Raw genomic sequence first — 21,678 nt, 5'->3', positions numbered from 1 at the left:
CACAGTACACACACACACACACACACACACACACACACACACACACACACACACAGGTTTCCCCAGTGGTATTTTATACTGTGCAAACTGTATTTTCTATCCCCTTACCTTAACCCTAAAACTACCCCTCACACAAAGGGTCCTCACAAGGACAAAATGTACTGGTATTATACTTGTGGGGACACTTGTAATGATAAAACAATAGATGTATTGTTAAAAATTAAATTAAAAAAGTATTTAGAATCTTTTTGTGAGACCTGTGAACTGATGTAATACATTAACTAACAATCACCTCAGAGTTAGTTCTGAGAAAGTTACTCATTTGGCTTGATATTTTCTAATCTGATACAATGACACTGATGCATTTTATATGTGGCTTAAGTGCCCAAATATGCTTCAGAGCCACTGTATAAAGAAAAACCTGATACAAGACTAAGTGAATAATAAAGAATAACCCCAAATGTCAGATTGTTGGACACAAAAATCAACACAATGCTGTAGCAATCTTATTGAGTAAGTTCAGAGGCAGTTAGTGGTCAGGATTTAGACATTTCCTGAGAACCATGAACACTTTGTAACAGCAGTCTTAATTGCAACATAACATGTCAAAAAACAAATTATCAATAGTTTAAAGAAAATATGAAAGAGGGTAGTCCGGGAATGTTTTTAATACTTTTTGCTGTAATAATCCAAAACTTAATAAGAAATGTTTTCAGACAAACATTTTCTTTATTTGCCCAAAATGACTGCAGGGACACAAACACAATCCAAACATCCATTTACACTTCAACAACATTATATTTCAAATTAGCAGGACAGACCTGTGGGCAGAGAAGAACTATTGTATTTGCAGACCAGCAAACTCATCCAAACTGCACTTAACTCACACACTGCAACTAAACTCACACTGTCAACAGCTGCATAATTGCTTTAATACTTTGTGTCTATGTGTGTGTCAGTCACAGATCTAGCATGTCTGTGTCCCCATCGATCATCACAGAAAGATAACGTACTCGTTACTAACGTAACCTCGGTTCCCTGAGATACGGGAATGAGTACTGCGTCTGCTAAGACGCTATGGGGAAAACGTCTTGGTTACGTATGTAACCCTCGTTCCCTGAAGGAGGGAACGGAGACGTTACGTCAGTGACTGACGAATTGGGATCTCAATTTGTCAGTCACTGACGTAACGTCAAACGTGACTGACTGAAAGGGAACGTCTCGGTTACGTATGTAACCCTCGCTCCCTGAAGGAGGGAACGGAGACGTTACGTCAGTGACTGACGAATTGGGATCTCGCTAGAGAGACCAATCACCTTCGAGTGTTAACAAAACAAGCCAATAAGTGTTGGCGTGCGATGTTTGCACCGCGCACCCCGCCCCGCAGGAGAGCGCGTGCAGTCGCACATTCAGATTTTCGCTGAGGAGCCGAGACGGTGTGCCTCGGCCGTACAGCGTTGGTACAGAAACTGTGGCGACAGAACGTAATGTCTCCGTTCCCTCCTTCAGGGAACGAGGGTTACATATGTAACCGAGACGTTCCCTTTCAGTCAGTCACGTTCAACGTTACGTCAGTGACTGACGAATTGGGATCCGAATGGAAAACGCCACTATTGCTGACCCCCTCCAGTGCCCTGCGAAAGCCGGCAAGTCCCCCCACACCAGTTGGGGCGGAAGAATAGACAGGGCTTAGGCAGAGGTGACCGCCACTGCTGTTCCGTACAGTGGGAAATTGGATAACACTGGGAAAGCGTACCCAAGTAGGGGAACGCTACAGAGGCCACATCCTACATAAAGGAGGTATCATGTGGAAGTTACACATATGGACTGGCCATAGCGCTGTACTACATATGGAAGTCCCTGCGGTAGACTCAGCGAATCTGGGAATACACATGTGGGATCACCCGAAGGGGGAATCACTACACACGGGCACCTAGCCCAGCACAAGGGCTGACCTTGGGCATACACACGAGTGCTGGACCTGGCGTCTGGCGCTCCGCCACTCCTGACCGCCGAGGGTGCAGGAGGAACTTCAACAGGGTTCACCAAAAAGGAAAACTGAACTGAGAAGCACTTAAATGCACGTATCCGGTCCGTAGAGGGGAATGGCACAGCAAGCGTGATCGACACCGAGCGGGTCCGGTGTTACTGACCATCTGAGGCAAGTACACAAGAGGACACAGGCTCTACACGGAGGTTATAGAATCTCGCAAACGTGTTAGGTGTCGCCCAGCCGGCAGCTCTACAGATGTCCGCTATTGAGGCTCCCCGCACCAACGCCCAAGAAGATGCCACATCTCTCGTAGAGTGTGCTCTCACTCCGAGGGGGCACGGTAAACGTTGGGCCTGGTATGCTAAGACTATAGCCTCCACTATTTAGTGGGCAAGTCTTTGTTTGGAGACAGCCTTTCCCTTCTGCTGTTCTCCAACGCAGACAAAGAGCTGGTCTAAGGACCTGAAGCTCTGCGTGCGGCCCACATAAATGCACAGAGCAGAGCAAAGGCTGGGTCTGCCTCCTCCCGGGGCAGCGCTTGCAAGTTCATCACCTGATCCCTAAAAGGCGTGGTGGGAACTTTGGGCACATAACCAGGCCGGGGTCTCAGGACAACGTGAGAGTCGGCTGGCCCGAATTCAAAGCACATATCGTCGACCGAAAATGCCTGCAAGTCCCCGACCCTCTTGACCGAAGCCAATGCAGTGAGGAGCACTGTCTTTAGTAACAGAAACCTAAGCTCTACTGACTGCAGAGGTTCGAAGGGCTCCTCCTTCAAGGCCGTCAGGACCGAAGGGAGATCCCAAGAGGGTACCAGGTGGGGGCGCGGAGGATTCAGCCTCGTGGCACCCCTAAGGAACCTGACGATCAAGTCGTGCTTCCCAACAGACTTTCAGTCTACTGCATCGTGATGTGCGGCGATAGCAGCAACATACACTTTGAGGGTGGAGGGAGACAGCCTTCGCTCCAGCCCTTCTTGCAGAAAGAATAGCATGACAGCAATCGGGCATCTACGGGGTTCTTCCCACCGGGAAGAACACCAATCGACGAACAGGTTCCACTTCAGCGCGTAGGCGTGCCTCGTAGAGGGCACTCTAGCTGAAGTGATGGCGTTTACTACCGCTGGAGGTAGATCACCTAGAACCGCCGCGTCCCGTCCAGAGACCACACGTGGAGATTCCACAGGTCTGGGCGCGGGTGCCAGAGGGTGCCCCCTCTCTGAGAAAGGAGATCCTTTCTCAGAGGAATACACCAAGGAGGGGCTGTCGCAAGGAGCATCAGTTCTGGGAACCAAGTCCGACTGGGCCAGTATGGCGCTACTAAGAGGACCTGCTCCTCGTCCTCTCTGACCTTGCACAGCATCTGTGCGAGAAGGCTCACTGGGGGAAACGCATACTTGCATAGGCCCCGAGGCCAGCTGTGTGCCAGCGCATCCGTGCCGAGGGTCCCCTCGGACAGGGAGTAGAACAGCTGGCAGTGGAATGTGTCCGGAGAGGCAGACAGGTCTACCTGAGCATCCCCGAAGCATCTCCAGATCAGCTGGACTTTCTCGGGGTGAAGGGCGGACTGACGTGAGAGCTCGTCGGCTGCACGATTGAGCTCGCCTGGGATGTGAACGGCGTGAAGTGACCTCAGATGCTTCTGACTCCAAAGGAGGAGATGGCGGGCGAGTTGCGACATGCAACAGGAGCGTAGACCACCCTGGTGGTTGATGTACGCAACGGTTGCAGTATTGTCCGTCCGGACCAGTACGTGCTTGTCGTGTAGCAGCGATTTGAAGCAGCACAGAGCAAGCCATACTGCTAGCAACTCGAGGCAACCAGATGCTTCTGACTCCAAAGGAGGAGATGGCGGGCGAGTTGCGACATGCAACAGGAGCGTAGACCACCCTGGTGGTTGATGTACGCAACGGTTGCAGTATTGTCCGTCCGGACCAGTACGTGCTTGTCGTGTAGCAGCGATTTGAAGCAGCGCAGAGCAAGCCATACTGCTAGCAACTCAAGGCAATTGATGTGCCACTGCAGTCGAGGTCCTGTCCAGGCTGCATGCTGCATGCCCATTGCACATGGCACCCCAGCCTATGGCAGAGGCATCTGTTGAGACAACAACATTCCTGGACACTTGCACTAGGAAACTCCTGCCCGAAGAAAGGCAAGGTCCGACCACGGGTTGAAGGTCTGGCGGCAGGATGGGGTGACAGTGCCGCGTTGCCATGCCCATCTTGGGACTCGGTCGTGAAGCCAATGCTGAAGCGGTCTCATATGAAGCAATATGAGCGGCGTGACAGCGGCAGCGGATGCCATATGCCGCAGGAGCCTCTGAAACTGTTTCAGTGGAACCGCCCTCCTGCGCAGAAATGACTCCAGGCAGTTCAGCATCGACTGAGCGCGCTCTACTGAGAGGCGCGCTGTTAGATTGACCGAGTCCAACTCCATCCCGAGAAAAGAGATCCTCTGCACGGGGGAGAGTTTGATCTTTTCCCAGTTGACCTGAAGCCCCAACTCAACGGGATGAGGGCTGCCTCCAAGACCTTGGAGAAGACACGAGGCGACAGGGACAGCCCGAAGGGGAGGACCTTGTACTGATATGCTCGCCCCTCGAACACGAAGTGGAGAAACGGCCTGTGTCGAGGGAGGATCGAAACATGAAAGTACATGTCCTTCAGGTCGATCGCTGCAAACCAATGGTGCGGACGAGCGCATCAAAAAATACGTTTCTGCGTTAACATCCTGAATGGGAGCCTGTGAAAGTGCTGGTTCAGAACGCGCAGGTCCAGGATTGGTCGTAACTCACCGCCTTTCTTGGGTACAATGAAGTAGGGGCTGTAAAACCCTGACTTCATATCGGCTGGAGGGACCGGCTCTATCACGTCCTTCGCCAGCAGGACTGCAATTTCCACTCGCAAGATGGGAGCATCCTTGTTCGGCACAGAGGTGAACCGAATGCCCCTGAACTTGGGAGGACGCCGGGCAAACTGAATCGCATAGCCGAGTCTGATGGTTCTCGTGAGTCAGCGAGACGGTCTGGGGAGCACTAGCCAGTCCCCCAGGAACCGAGCAAGCGGGACTAGGGGAACCACCGACGTAACCGCAGTGGGGCAGCGAGGTGGAGCGCAGGGACCCGACCTGGAAGGCAGAGCGTCCCGGAGTGGGGTCTGAGTGCGCGGTGCAACACTTACCTGGATCCACGGTTGGGCAGGGGGCGCGTGTGAAGGCATAGCATCCTCAAACCAGGCCCTGCTACCCGTTGGCGAAAGAAGAGGGGGACGGGAGTGTTGAGGCTGTGCCTCGCACACTGCCATCCTCGTCCTCTTGAGACCCGGAGAAATAGGAAACTGCTCTTTTATTGAATGTTTGGGTACCACCGGCTGGGGAGCCAGTGGCTGAACAAAAGATTCTCCACCCGGCCCTCCTCCGGGGGAAGGAGTGGTGCGGTCACCATCTCCAGAAGAGCAGGATCCAGAATCTCCAGGTCGCCCGTCTCAGGGCTGCGCCGCTTTCCTGCTGCCAGCTCCACGCTGCAGCCGGTGTGAAGGCTGCTGCTGAGGCCAAGCTGGAGCGGAGGTGGAGGCAGCAGGAGGGTGCCCTCGGTGACGAGCGGGAGGAGGGACTGCAGCCGGCGGCGGGGTGATGACAGCAGCGGGCTGCCGGGGCAGGATGTGTCTGATCGCCTCCGTCTGCTTCTGTGCGGCGGAAAACTGCTGGGCAAAGCTTTCCACCGCGTCGCCGAAGAGGCCAGCCTGGGAGATTGGGGAGTCCAGGAAATGGTGTTTGTCAGCCTCCCTCATATATGCCAGGTTCAGCCAAAGGTGGCGTTCCTGGACCACCAGGGTGGACATCGTCTGACCGAGGGACCGCACCGTGACTTTCGTCGCCCAAAGGGTGAGGTCCGTCGCAGTGCGCAGTTTCTGCATTACCCCTGGGTCAGAACTGCCCTTGTGCAGCTGCTTCAATGCCTTAGCCTGGTAGACTTGCAGGAGGCCCATGGCGTGCAGGGCGGAGGCGGCCTGTGCAGCAGCTCTATAAGCCTTGGCCGTTAGAGCAGACGAGAACTTACAAGCTCTGGACGGGATGCGTGGATTACCTCGCCAGGCGGCGCCGCTTTGCGGCCAGAGCTGCATCGCAATAGCGCGCTCGACTGGGGGGATCTCCACATACACCTTAGCCACCCCGCCGTAGAGGGCAGTGAGGATGGAAGAAGTACTAGCTCTGTTTCGTGCAGAAAAAGGTGCCCTCCAAGATCTAGTAACTTCTTCATGCACTTCCGGGAAGAATGGAACCGGAGGTGGCTGACGGCAATCGGCCTGCGGCACCCCCAGTAACCAATCATCCAACCTCGAGCGTTCGGGAGATGGAGGGGGTTTCCATTGCAACCCGACGCTCTCGGCAGCCCGGGAAAGCATAGCAGTCAGCTCTGGATCTGACTCGGGCAACGCCACTCTTCCTGACGGGGGCAGCGCAGCCAAGTCTTCATCTCCAGAGCCTAGCTCGTCCCCCGATGCAGTGACCGACATCCTGTCATCTGCCGGAGGCCCGAATGAGATGCTAGACGCCACCCTGTCCGGGGTCTCAGCCACCTCATCGCGGATCAACAGAGGGTGCGATGTGCTGGAGGAGTGAGGGGCCCGTGGAGACGCACTCGATGGGGAAGCCCTCACTGTAATCCTCAGATCGTCCTGGCCACACGCCGAAGTAGTCCTCCGCTGCTGGGAGACAGAGGAACTAGAACGGGGCATGGGGAGGGGGACTCCTCCTCGTTTGATGAAGAGGAGCCTCGACCGCAACATCGCAATGGTCGTGTCCCCGCAATGAGAACATGAGTCATCCACGAGCGCTGCTTCAGCGTGCTCAAAGCCCAGGCAAGAGATTCAGCGATTGTGACTATCAGATGGAGCCAGGAAGCGACCACATCCAGAAACACACGAGTGGAAGGTCATCTTTAAAAAGATGCCGCGTCACTCGTGGAGCTCTTTTAGATTCGCTCTTTTAGAAAAGAAGTGTTGAAGCACCCAGGGGAGGTCGCAGCGCGACTGCAGTATGACGAGGTGCAGCACGCCATCCAAGACACCACAGGCAGCAGCACTGGACCAGCAACCCCCGCTGACACGCCGTGACACCAACACTGTCGAAGACTGCTGTCTGTAGACACTCTTGCTTGGTAACCACACCAGCTAATGGCTGCAATATAACAAAGAGTGAAAAATTTAAGGGGGTCTGAATACTTTCCGTACCCACTGTAAGTGCGCACTTTGCCATAGGATCCTCAGGTTACTTTGACTGAAGCGAAGACTGAGTCGTGCAGCTACATAGCATGGCCAGCAACGCAGTACTCGTTCCCGTATCTCAGGGAACCGAGGTTACATTAGTAACCGAGTACATTCCCTATCGATACTTCACTCGTACTGCGTCTGCTAAGACGCTATGGGGAACCAGTACAATCCTGCCGTGCTATGCTAGAGTAAATTGGGCAGTTAGAGTTGCCTTCTTAGGCTAAGAGGTCGACCTCTGCTTTGCCGAAGATCTCCCAGATTCTCTAAACCGTAGGTGGGTGGAGCATCCACTCTTCTGAGGGGACGTTGCTCCGAGATAGCATGTCTGCTACTTGGTTCAACCTGCCCGGCACATGCGTTGCTCTCAGTGAAAGCAAGTTGACCTGAACCCATTCCAAGAGGTGCTCTACCAAAATGAAGAGGTGCTTCGAGGAGAGACCGCCCTGGCGATTTAAATATGACACCACTGTCATGCTGTCTGAGTGGACTAACACGTAGTGTCCCCTTAGGTCTGGCAGAAAGGTGCGAAGGCCCAAACATACTGCCAGCATATCCAGGCAGTTGATGCGAAGCTGACCCTCCTCTTTCGACCAATGGCCGAAAGCCGGTTTGCCATCGCACAGCGCTCCCCAACCCGTGTTGGAAGCGTCTGTTGAGACCACCTTCTGAGTCTTTCCAAGGGGCCAGAGCTGCTACGCAGGCCCGGTCCACCTTGACACGAAGGCATCCGAGATGCCAGGCGTGGGATATAACTTGTGGTTTTAGCCAGCACTGAAGGGGCCGCATGCGAAGTAGGCCCAGCTGAAGTACCGGAGATGCAGAGGCCATGAGGCCCAGCATCTTCTGAAATGCCTTGAGAGGGCGAGGGATTCCAACTTTAAATGAGGCCACGAGCTGCTGAATAGCTAGTGCACGTTCTGGTGTGACTACTGCCCTCATTCGGGCTGAGTCGAGAACTGTTCCCAGGAACGATATCCATTGGCTGGGTGACAGCACGCTCTTGGCAAAATTGACCCTGAGTCCCAGGCATTCTAAGTGGCTGAGGAGGAATGATCTGTGAAATAGTAGCTCATCCTCCGACTGGGCCAAGATGAGCCAGTCGTCGAGGTAATTCAGAATGCGGATTCCCATCTGTCTCAGTGGGGAAAGAGCCGCATCCATGCACTTCGTAAAAGTGCGAGGAGCTAGGGACAGTCCAAAGGGAAGGACCGTGTATTGATATGCCACTCCCTCGAAGGCGAATCTCAAGAATCATCTGGGGTGGGGGGCTATCTGGATGTGAAAGTAGGCGTCAGCGAAAAGAACCAGTCCCCTGGGCACACTTGCGAGAGGATCTGTTTCAATGTAATCATCCTGAACGGCCGTTTCATGAGGGAGCAGTTCAGGTGCCTGAGATTGAGGATGGGCCTTAGGTTGCCATCCTTTTTGGGGACGAGGAAGTAGCGGCTGTGGAATCCTGACTCGCTCTGAGCTGGGGGAACCGTTTCTACTGCTCCTATCGCCAGCAAATTCGTTGCCTCGGAGCGTAGGACATGTGCGTCTTTGCTCTAAACCGAGGTGGGAACCACGCCGCTGAATCGCGGTGGTCATCGAGCGAATTGCAGTGAATAGCCTCGTTTTATTATCCCCAAAACCCAGTCTGGCACTCCGGGGATGGCCTGCCGGCCTCAGCCCACATGACAAGGGGTTGGATTAATTTGAGTGGCTGGTCGCTGTATGGGGACCCCACACTCGTGATAAATAGAAGAGGAAATTTGCTCTCTTTGAAAATGCTTTCAAAAAATGCTTCGCTAGACTTAATGCTCTTGTAGCGAGAGCAGTCAGCCCCTGTGCGCACTGACTCAGCGTGGGCGTGGCCCAGACGCATCCAATCTGAAGCTGTCAGTAATAATAATCATTAGTGACAGCATTCTCGTTTAATCTGCCTAAAACGATCAAACCGCTCATTAGAAGAGTGGTACTGATGATCTTTATGTGTAAACACACCGGCAGATCAAAAGTGCTGCGCGCATTCTCTCAGATCCACTCGTGGCGGACGAGGGGAGGGGCGGGGCCGCCTTCATTGAAGAAGGCGAGCAGCGAGCAAAGCAGAGCGAGACATGAACTCTCGTAATGAGAGCGGTCTGTCTCAGTGAGCACAGCCTCAGCGTGGGCATGGCCCAGGCGAGAGGCGCATTCAAATACGAAGCTGTCAGCGATATTGAATCATTAGTGACAGCGTTCTGCTCCAATCCGCCTAGAAGGATTGAGCCGCTCGACAAACGAGGGTGTAAACACACTGGCGGATCAAAGAGCTGCGTGGATGAAATTGCTCAAGCCTGATCGCTCAACCCGCAAGCTCACCATTACTTCCTCCGAGGTAACTGGGAGGAGAGAAACATGAGAGTGGGAGGCGGGGCAGCCTTCCGCGAACAAACAGTGGCAGACTGTTTTCATGGTAAAAGCAGCCCATCTCTGTGAGCGCAGCCTTAGTGACACACACACAAATGCGAAGCTGCCAGTGACAGCGTTTTGCTCCGATCCACCTAGGAGGATAGAGCCGCTTGATGTAACGAGGGGCGCTGTTCCTCACGTGTAAGACATGGATCGAAGTGCAGTGGGGAGAGCGAGCACGCAGGCTCTGTGTCGGCGTGAGATCGCTCAGACCTGGTTGCTTAGCTCCCAGACTTTGCTGTTTCTCTCTCCGAGGCTCGCTGAGCGAGGAGAAACGGGAGAGCGGGGCTGCCTCATTGAAGGCAGTCTGCGAGTGGAGAAGAGCGAGACTCATGATCTCAGCGAAAGCATTCTGTCTCAGTGAGTGCGCAGCTCATTGCCCTTCTGCGGCGGATCAAAGTGCAGCGGGGAGAGCGAGCACGCGGGTACAGTGCCGGCGTGAGATCGCTCAGACCCGGTTGCTTAGTTCCCTGACTCCACTGTTTCTCTCTCCGAGGCTCGCTAAGAGAGGAGAAACGGGAGAGCAGGGCTGCCCTCACGGTCCGTGAGTGGACAAGAGCGAGACTCATGCTCACTGCTCTTCTGCATCGTGCACGATTCCCTGCACAAGCCACACTCGCAGTGCGACATTTGTAACAACGTCGCTAGAAATTTTGCTCTTTTAGAACTTACCTCTTAGAAATAAGCTCTTTTAGGCTAGCCGGATGGCGGCAGGGTATCAGCTGGGACCGCTGCTGCTGCGACGCTGAAGGCGGCGGATAAGCGGCGAATCAGCCGAGCAGAGGGTCGCTGGTTCAGCTTGATCCGCTGCAAAGCTCCGCTGCCGTGCCATTGGTTCGTTTTTTAATTAACTGCACGAACCAATGGCCGTGCATTTACACTGCATTATTGAAAAGGCTTCAGTATTCGGAGAAAAAGGAGTTTTCCCCATAGTGTCTTAGCAGAAGCAGTACGAGTGAAGTATCGATAGGGAACAAATTTCTTCCACAATGTTGGATTTTATTTCATTGGCTATGATTGAAATCCGATGTGGTTATCATAAGATTAACTTATATCCACTTTTTGCAGAGCAAAATCAATTGCTTAAACTTTGTAAAAGGAAGTTCTTCCCATTAAGGATCTTTTCTGGAGCCTCCGTGCACCAGCAACAGAATGAGAGCCGTTGTTTTAGCATAGAAAGTTAGTCAAGGGCAATCCTTTTAGCACTCGGTGTTGTATCTATAAATGTTCCCTTCGGTTTCTCCCTTATCTTATTTGGCAATGTCGCTTCTTTCATTTCTTCCCCACGGGCTTGTTTGGGGTTTTGTTTGAGCGCTTGACACTGCTTAATTTTCCTGTCATTATCTAACTCACTAAACTAGTTGATGAGATGTTCCTCTCAGCTGAAATCACATTCGAATTTGAGGGGCAGAAAGGGCACTTCACCATTAGTGATTAAAGGGGCAGTGGTGGATCAACAATCAGGGATTCCTTGTTGGTGTTCTCACCTCATTAAAGTTTTGCATTGACCGAGTCTGGGCAGCTGTTTGTCACTGAAACGATGTTGCATTGGGTATCTTCGCCTCATTTGTGCATACTACAAGAGGGCCTCTTTTCACATTTTATGAGGTTTTACAGTCTTCACGGTGGTTACTTTGTAGTAAATTGCCATGATTTTATATGAGCTTTAAACAACTGTCACACCTGGAGGATGTTCCCATATAGTGTCAGCTACTGACATAACATCTTATTCCCTCAGGGAACCAATGCTACATATGTAACTGTGACGTGATCAAATAAAAGGCACAAGACACTCAGTGTCCAGAATGACAAGAAATAGGATGGAGGAGCAGGAAAGCCTTTAATAAAAGTCAAAAAGTGATTGCAGGTGGTATGGAAAAATTTTATGGTATCCTCAAAGCATAGATCTTAATATTATTTTAAACCAGTACATTTAACAACACACACTGCTACTAAAATCTGTTTCCTACCTTTAACATTTACTGACAGACACCATAATAATGCAGGTGGTAAAAGAGGAAGCCAAATAAAGAATAATGAAGAAGGTCATCATAAGCAGCTTTTCTACAAGCTGAAGTATATGCTAGTATAAAGATGGTACACAGAGTCATTTATTCAAACACGAAATACCATCATAGTAACACACTTGACACTTAAATAAACTAGACAAATTATAGCATTTTTCTGTAAAATTGCATAAATATCTTTATCCTTTTTGCATAGTTATATCTTTCTTTTGCAGTTTTCCCCAGTTTTGTACCCGGTTTAAAATAAATAAATAAATATATATATATATATATATTTATTTATTTACCATTTGAAATGGCTGTACAAAGGTGTTCCTCTCATGCTTCCTTAGGATCTGACAAATCAGGATTTAAAGTGGGGATGCACTGATTGATAGGCCACCATTGTTAATTGTCTGATTTTCATTCTAATCCTGTGATCGGAGATTGGGTAATCCTGGCTACTTTCTGAGTCTATTTTATTTAAACTGCAGAACACATGCTGAATAGTGCTACTATAATGAATGAACACTTGATGAGCCCTTGAAGCATGATATTTCGGCCACTAAAGATTATTGGTATTTATTGGTAACTGAAAAAAATGATGACTTCAAAAATTCATGAGACTTTGGACATTAAAGCGACCAAATACTTTGCATGGCCACTGCATAAAGAAATGCCTAATACAAGACTAAGGGGATAATTAAGAATTACTTTAAATTTCAGATTGTAGGACTCAAAAAAATCAACGCAATATGCTGTAGCAATCTCGTTGAGTAAATTCAGAGGCAGTTAGTGGTCAGGCTTTAGACATTTCCTTAGAACTATCATGAATAAACAATCTTTGTAACATAGCAGTATTATGTGCAACAAATTCATTTCAAACACAATGACATAAATACATTATCAGTGACATAAAGAAAGGACAGCATGAAATGGGAAAGCCTGGGAATGGTTGTAATAGGCTACTTTTTGTTTTGATGTCTGTATCCTATTGCTGTTGCATTATTCTCAAAATCTTACTATACTTCCTCAGATTTATTTGCTACAGATTAAAGCTACTTTAAATTCTCCTAAACTGTGTACACTAATATCAAGTACAAAGAGCGCTGTTGTTACAATCCACCCTACCTCTGTAGATGTCTATAGGACAAAATGTCCACAAAAATACACTCTTTCTCTCAAACACACTTGTCTCATACACACACACACCCTGCATCCCAATGTTCATCCATCATTACTAGTAGGCTATGTGAAATTAGAATAAGTGTGTCCCAAAGCATGATATGTTAAACAGAGTATGACACATTTAAAATTGTCTTTTGTGTCCATCCTAACGTGACACAAAATGAAACATCAAAACCAGTGATGAAAATGATAGAAGTATTTATACAGTATTCAAACAAAGCCAAAGCTGGCTGTGCTTTGACACCATAATATATACCAGTCAACTGTCGTTGAGTTGTTCTTGTGTGACAGAGTTCTACAAAAACTTGGTTATGCTTACATTGTAACCAAAGCAACTCAAGTGGACTGGTTATGTCTGGAAAAAATGTTTTAAAAATGAAAAATAAATAAATATAAAAATGAAATAAAATTCAGATTTGATCACTTGCAATTAATTCTGTAGACAGTCTGCCTGAAAAGATTTGATTTGAGAAAAATCCAATTTGTCTGCAGCCTGAACATAGCCTAACACAAGAAACAGTGTTAAACTAACTCAGTCCAACTCAAAACACAAATTAAACACAGATGTGATGTCATATGTTGACAGTCTGTGTAGTTGGATGGTTTGCCTGCAGAAAATCCGTAAAGATCCTATAAAGAACCATCTTTTTAGAGTGTGGAATATATTTAAAAAGAGTTAGGGACTTTATGGCTGTATTTATATTCTATGCCAGTATGTGATGATAAATTAGTGTCAGTTTTCATTGTATCCATGACAGCATTTGAATGAAGTTTGAATAATTTGTTATTAGTAGTCTATATGTTAAAAGAATATTTAAGATACCAAAAAAAAAAAGTATCAATTTAATCTAAAAGTCTTTAAAATCCATTCACTGATATATATCTTATATATATTTTTAAATATATCTATTTTTATTTTGTTCATGTCCATTGCTTCATTTGTAAATGAAAATAGACGCTGATTTATCGCCACGTACTGGCGTAACCTAAGCTTATAGAAATACAGTCATAAAGTCAACATTTTATTGGCATGATTGTTGGACATTTATAAGGCCTATTAACAAAACATACTTTAATATAACATAATAATCAGTGTCAGCTGGTGGAAAAATTTCTAGGTAGGGCTGTGCCACATCCAACAATTTTAGCAAACATTAATGCTAAAACAGTTAAAGAAAATGTTTAAGAAAAAAGTTAAAGAAGAAGGAATTTTTGAGAGGTTTGAAACATACATTAAATAAAAATAAATGTTTTAAAGGAAGGAATTTGAGAGGTTTGAAACATACATTAAATAAATATAAATGTTTTACCACGTTCAGTTTGAGGATGATTTTGAAAAAAAAAAACAACAACTGTATTTTCTGCAAGCTTTTTCAAGGTAAATTATACTTTTTAAAAAAACTTTTAAATTTTCATTCACAATTCACAATTTATGTATACAGCGCAACAGCAATAACTGTGAGGAGAAATGTTATATTTGTTTGTTATTTTGGTTATTTTTATTTTTATTTTTTTACATTAGGTACTCCATTAGGGACTCCTGTATGTCACTGTTATCATCTTTACCTTGTTGTGTCCCGAATGATGCACTATACACTATGTACTCATTCTTTGCACTATGCTCAATGTCTAGTGTATGAATTATATAAAGTTATTTTGTCATTCACCATCGATACCCTCTCCTGCCCATTACAAATAGGATTTGAGGACACTGATTAAATTATGTCATCATATTTTGAACATGTTTACAGCAATTGGCTAAACTATACTACAGCCAGCCAACAGGGGGCAATCTAAATATTTTGTCTTCAGTTCTCAGGACATGTGAGGCTCTTGGTTCAAGCTTGATTTACTAATGCATGAACAGCAGTTACCACTTTGAGACAAAGAATGTCTGTACATGAGCTCTTACATATTACACCAATCATTAGTCATGAAGGTCATGAAATGCAGTTTCAGATTTTTAGATTTTGTTTGCCATGGTGAGTTTATAAAGTTTGTAAAGTTTTTTGCACCAAAAGGTCTTTCAGCAGTATTTCTCTTGTGACTGACAGACAGAGTTGCTAGAAACACACCTCCTTAATTACATCGACCGATGACACGTTAAGGGCTGTGTTGAGGAGAAATTGTGACGTCATAATTGTACCAATTTAAAATCTAGGTGTTTCACAAGGGTTTAAGAGAATTATAAATATTTCATTTAGTTTTGAGTTTTGAAACTTGCTTTGAAACTTTTGAGTTTTTATTGCAGAGTAACCTCTCATATGTGTAAATATCAAGAACATTGTGATTCTCCATTCTATGACCCTTTTAATTAGGTAAAGAGATAAGAAATTTAGGGGAAAATAAAGCAAATGCATAAAAATTAATATAATCATATTGTCACCACATTCACAGATCCCAGTTACCTGAGTTCTAATCACCTGCACGTCACCAATCCAATCAATGAATCAACTAGGCATAAAATAACACAACACTCTCCAGTCTTCATTTGGCCTATGACTTGGAAATAAACCACTTACCCACTATGCTCACCTGTGTGGATAGGTTGTAAGCTTCATTAATTAACCCCCCTCATTGTCTTCACTCATTCTCCGTACTCCAGTAACTGATGTCTATATCTATCTGGATCCTATCAGTGTGTGTTGTGGTATGTGCTCTCCCTTGATCTCTGGTGTTTACGTGTGGAGACAAGATTATTATTCAGCATTCCATTCCAGTCTCCCCAATCAAGTATCATTAAGTTACTCACACTTTACTTACGTTATGTTTAAAATAAAGTCCTTCTGAGTTTAATCCTTTGTTCTAGTATGAGCTATCCTGACAAATACGGTATAAACAACAATAATAATACACAAATATGAAATGAAAAGAAATAATCAGAGAATGGATTTGTGTGATGGGAAGGATAAGTATGTTTTATTTTAGGTCTCTATTATTTTATTCTTAAATATTATTTTAAAATGTATTCTAAAATTAATTGGAATCCAGTCTATACATTGCATAACTTTTTTTGGCTAAAAATTATCCAAAATAAATTTTTGGGCAAGTACATAACCAGCCAGTGTTCAAAACTATCTCCTTACCTTAGCCCGATTCACAACAGTAAGCTTGTAATAATGTTTTATAATTTGAGTGGTACTGGTAGGTTTTCGCGAGAAATAAAAGCATGCCACCATTCGTCTTTGCCTCATTATGTCATGTCTGTAAACATAAAGAAGGAGTCCTGGCTAGTAGGCTATATCTCACATGAGGATGCTGCAGGTGGCGGATCATTAATTGCCTTTTCTCACAGCAGCTGGAATAATTACATTTATCATTTTGATGGCGGATTGTAATCCAAAAAATTCCATACGACAATCCTCAGTCACAACTGGAGATTCACCCATAGTCACCAGTAGTCTACACGTAATGCTAATGCACACTAAATTCACATAAGCTGTGGCCCAAAGTTGAGTGTGCACACTTCGAAGGCCAGGACTCTGAAGTGCACGAAGGGCCCTCCGAAGTGCGTGAGATGCTCCGCCTTCACAGGATTTCTTAATTGCGACACCAGAGGTTCCCAATTAGTGCTCTGTCGCATAGCAACGGTGTGAGAGGAAAGCTGACGAGAGGACAATCCTGCAAGTATAGGGCCAGGACAGGTGGAACCAGAATTGCTAATTTTTGTTTTGATGTTTTACGTCATAATGGAGGAGACGGTGATGTACCTCAGGCTTAGCCAAGACCGAGGCCATGTAAGTTACACTGGTTTGCTGTGTCCTTTGTCGGATTACAACTTTAAATACAGGAATTGGCTTGGAGCTTACTTGAATAATGTAATGATACATATAAAAACTACAAAATACACACACACATAGCAGTTCAAATGCTGACTGATATCTTACAAAGGAGCGGTTTTATATAGTTTATTGTCTTGACCATGGTGATCATATGTAGACAGGTTAGCAAAAATAAAACTGTGAATAAAAAAATAGAGCATTGTACAGCTCAATGTTTAGCGGCAGCTGTCACAGCTGAACAGTGCTGTTCGACCGGTCCGAGTCCTTCAGATGCAGCCTTTGATATAGTTAGAAAAAATTTGTTAATATTCTGACAAAATGTTGATACTTTAATTTTCAAAATAATCAGAGGTGGACTGTAAGGAAGCACATTCGTTAAGTATACTCGAACAACTATGAAGTAATACGTTTTCTTTTTTTTCCTCACAGGACAGCAGCACTACAAAAATATGGTATTTTACAACATGATGCATTGTTGTAGATTAAACTACCCAACAGTACATGAAGTAGGCAACTTTAAATTTAATAACCTTGAACATAATCAGAAGTAAAATGCAACAAACACAGTAGTGCAGCAGTAATATTAATGCAAAACCATCCTGACTAAATATTTTTTCAGAACAATACTGTACACCTTTACTTTTACTATCAATACCTTAAGTATATTAGAGTATGCAAGATAATACTTTTACTTAAAGGATAGTTCAGCCAAAAATGAAAATTCTGTAATCATTTACTCACCCTTAAGTTGTTCCAGGTTTGTAATTTTAATTTTTGGCTGAACTATCCCTTTAGCTAAGGTTATAAATATGACTAGTAGTTTTTCCCCAATGTGGTATTAGTAGTTACTAAAAGTAGTTTACTAAAGTACCTCAATATTTCTGCTACTAATTACGTTGTCATAGCTCTAAACTATTTCTCTTTTCCTTCTTTCCCTAAATCAGATCAGACCCCTGTACTGCAGGATAAAGCTGAATGTGGCAGCGTTGGACAGGTTTTTTAATGGTTTTCTGCTGAGCAGGGAGGCCCTGACATTGCTGCTGGATCTTCTGAGAAGTGAACGGCAACAGTGATGGTGCGCCACAGTCCAGACCCTGGTGTTTCTCTTCTGTCTGGCCTGTTGTAAATAGTTGTAAAAAGTAATTTCAGTAATGTATAGAACAATTTGTTTTAATGTGTAAAAAAAATTATTTACAAGACAAAAAATAAACATATAGAAGAATGTTTTGTGAAAAAATTATAAGCTGCATTAAAAAAATTAACAATGTACATAATTACTTCTCTTTTATTTACAGATGTGAATATGCAAAACAAAAATACAAATTGTACAGAAAGTACTCAGGCTCATTTACAAATAAATTACACTATAAAAAGAAATAATGTATGCAACTTATTTCATTTTTAACTTACATCACAAAAATAAACTACAGAAATTAGCTTGTTTCATTGACAATGTGACATTTAAAAAAATATATTGAAAAACTGTAATGTACCCTTTTTTTCCACTGCTTTCTCTTGCCTAATAGAGAATGGCTTTTTCAAATTCTCAAAAATGTGTTATTTTAATTTCCACATTCTCCATTAAAATACCTTCAAAATGATGTATGATTTGTTGGAATCGGACAAAAAATGACTGAGCTACACCTGTTTGAAATCGACAGAGTCAGCAATGTCCATTTTAAGAAAAATCGAATTGAAGTTTTCTGAAGGTTCCAAAACAAAATCACCTAGCAACGTTGCATATTTTCCTTCAGTTCTTTTCTTAATAATAATTATTATATTAATAATCACAATATAGCTTTTTTATTTTATCTTTGTTATCATAAATAAGAACAAATGCAAAAAAATAAAAAAATACAGTATAACAAATATAAGAACAATAATGCGTTTTCATTTAAAAAAATAATCAAATGTAAAGAAAAAAAAATTCCCTTTAGTGTGTTCATTACAAATAAATTTATTATTAAAACTACAAAAGCTATTCAGTTCAATCAAGAGCAGCGATTGATGCCCTCTTTTCTTTTATTGTTAGATTAACAGTAATGAGACAGACAGCCTATGTATTAAGACCTATTATAATGCACGGATCCAATACAATGTTACACATCAGGGCCCGTATTCACAAAACATTTTATCTTACCACTAAGAGTTCTCCTAAATAGCAGTAAAAGTTTTTAGCTAAGAGTTTTCTCTTAAACCCTATTCACAAAGCTGCTGAGACAAACTTTTACTAAGGAACAGAGAGAAGTCTTAAGCTAAGAGGAAGGGCGTGGTAATATGCATATAAACAGCCTTTTAATTAACAGAGTAGAATAATCCTGGCTGAAAGTAATACATGCAAACATAAAAAAAAAAAAAACTGGATGCAAGAACAGCTGTTACTTCTTGCCCAACTGGTTAATGAAAACAATGATATAATCAAAGGAAACGTAGGAGTTGGGGCAACCTCCAAAACCAAAGGTGATACCTTTTTAAAAGGTCATTATCATCAAATGTTTCTAAAATGTGTATGTTCCAAGGCAGATTGCCAGCAACAGCCATTTTAGGATAGTTTGTGGCTTAGTCTTAGTGACTTAGCAGTCCTCTTCACTACTCCTAATGTTTCACAGATTTAAGATCTAGTTTTAGTGATAAAACACTTTGTGAAATACTCTTAGAGCAAATATTTAGGAGTCCTAAATTTAGGACTGACACGCCCATTATTTTTAAGATTTTCTCCTAAATCGGCGAGTTATGAGCTACTTTTAGCCTTAAGATGTTTTGTGAATACGGGCCCAGATGTTTTTCCAAAACAGTTCCCCAAACATTCATTAAAGAAGAAAGATGGACTGTTTCTGCAACAGGAACTCTCAGGGAAGACAATAACCATCCAGACTGACACCGGCACATCTGTATCTCTAATTCCAGAATCGTATACAAAGAGCTCCTGCTTGACTCCCCCTTGCAGCCAGTTGAAATTCATCTCTCATCATATACTGGTGATAGTACCAGTGCTGGGAGAAATCAGAGATTTCCAGGTAAGAATCCGAGATGAGCGACGGATTCTTACCAATATTCCATAGGCCACGACCTGTCCCATATACTCTGAGGGAAGCGGTGGAGAAGGAGTTAGAGCGGCTACAAAGACATGGAATCATCACTCAAATGGAACAAGTGATTGGGCAGCACCAATAGTGGTAGTCTGGCTCACACTGTGCGATTTTTTAAAATGTCCTTTAGGATTGTACTTGTCAGACTGTACGAACATGAAGATCATGTCACACTGTGGGATCTCAGTTGTCATTAATGTCAGACTGTACGACAGTCAAGACGCGTTAAAAACGGGTGTGAGCAAGAAAACTTGTCCGGAGTTCTACATTATCAACCCATACACGTTCAGTGACTGTGAGCTGCATTGCACGCGGGGCTGTAATGTTGGCTATCATTAAAAGTATATGAATGGCGGCAATACCAGCGTATTTAAGAAGAATAGTACAAGCAGCACTACACACCCACATGAAAACAGCAGCGCAACTGGTGTTTATCATAGCAAAGGCAACGTATCATATGAATTCCGTAAGCGGAGGATGAGAGCACCAGAGTTTACGTGGTTAGAAGAAATCTCTAGCATTAATTCTGATCATGGCTTGTCTTGAAAAACTAAGACAGTTTGACGTTCGTCGTAGGAGAAGTCACACTGCAGGACTGTGCGCCAAATCTTCTGACACTGCCAGTATTTTGTCGGAGGTAAAATTTGATCGCAATGGCCATTAATCGGCTGTTGGTGAACATGTCAAACCAGCGATCAAAGACTGCAGATTTTAGCCCAGGATTATAGGAATCTTTTAGGATTTTCAAAATTTGTTTCAGACGACCAAATCGTGGCCAAAATCGCACAGTGTGAGCCCAGCTTTATCAAAAGACATGGTAGATCAGACCAGACGTGACCTCCTGTCAAAGGTCTTGGATCTCACACTGACTGGGAGGCCTAAGCTTGTACCTAATCCAAATCTCAAACCTTTTAAGAAAGGAAAGATCAGTTTTTCACAGACCAAGGATGTGTTCCTTGGGGATCACGGGTGGTCACGCCACCCTAAGTACAGGAGAAGATTGCTCTCAGACTTACATGAGGGTCATCCAGGAGTCACTCGAATGAAAGCTTTAGCAAGAAGCTTCCTTTGGTGGCCTGGTTTAGATCATGAGATTCATGCATTTGTGGGTCAGTGTGCACTGGATTACGGATTATGCAGAGGTAAACAAGCAACATTTCCTGGTAGTGATAGACGTCCATTCAAAATGGATTGAAGCCTTACCTACAAATCTGGTGTCCGCTGAAAAAACTGCTAACCTTCTAAGGCAGTGGTTCTCAAACTTTTTATACCAAGTACCACCTCAGAAAATATTTGGCTCTCCAAGTACCACCATAATGACCAACATTAAAGTAGGCTACAATAGCATAGTAGGCCTAACTATTCAACTACAGCTCTGCACAGTTCAAAAATGAGGCAGAGGTACGCAGAGGAATCACTAAATTAAAAATAAATTAAAGTTAAATCACAATACATTTTAACAGACATGTTCACAAGTCTCTGAGGTCCAAGTCCAAGTCAAGTCTCAAGTCTTTGAGGCTGAGTCTAAGTCAAGTCTCAAGTCTTTAAAGTGGAGTCCAAGTCAAGTCTTAAAGGTCCCCTGAAATGCTTAGAAACACGCAGCTATACTCTATGTGTTGACGTCATTTTAACTGAAACAGGAAGACAGGGCGGGACATATCAAGCAGCCCCACCTCTTTTTAAAATAGCCAATAGCTTTCGTTTATATCACAGCTTGGGCTAGAGCCGTTCAGAGCCGTTGAGCTCCGTAAAGCCACATTTGACAGAGTATGCCAGCCACAATCTCATCCATATTGCTATAAAATATAGCATTCTGTTTAGAATTCAAATAGCTCCGATACATTTTGTGGTCTGCGTCGACTCCCGCTTGTGATCCACTCCGTGCTATCGTGTCTCTGGACCGGAGCAGAGTGTGTGT

The sequence above is a fragment of the Sinocyclocheilus anshuiensis genome, unplaced genomic scaffold (assembly GCF_001515605.1).
Source record: "Sinocyclocheilus anshuiensis isolate Anshui unplaced genomic scaffold, SAMN03320099.WGS_v1.1 scaffold126, whole genome shotgun sequence".
NCBI lineage: Eukaryota > Metazoa > Chordata > Actinopteri > Cypriniformes > Cyprinidae > Sinocyclocheilus > Sinocyclocheilus anshuiensis.
This window is presented reverse-complemented; position numbering follows the sequence as displayed.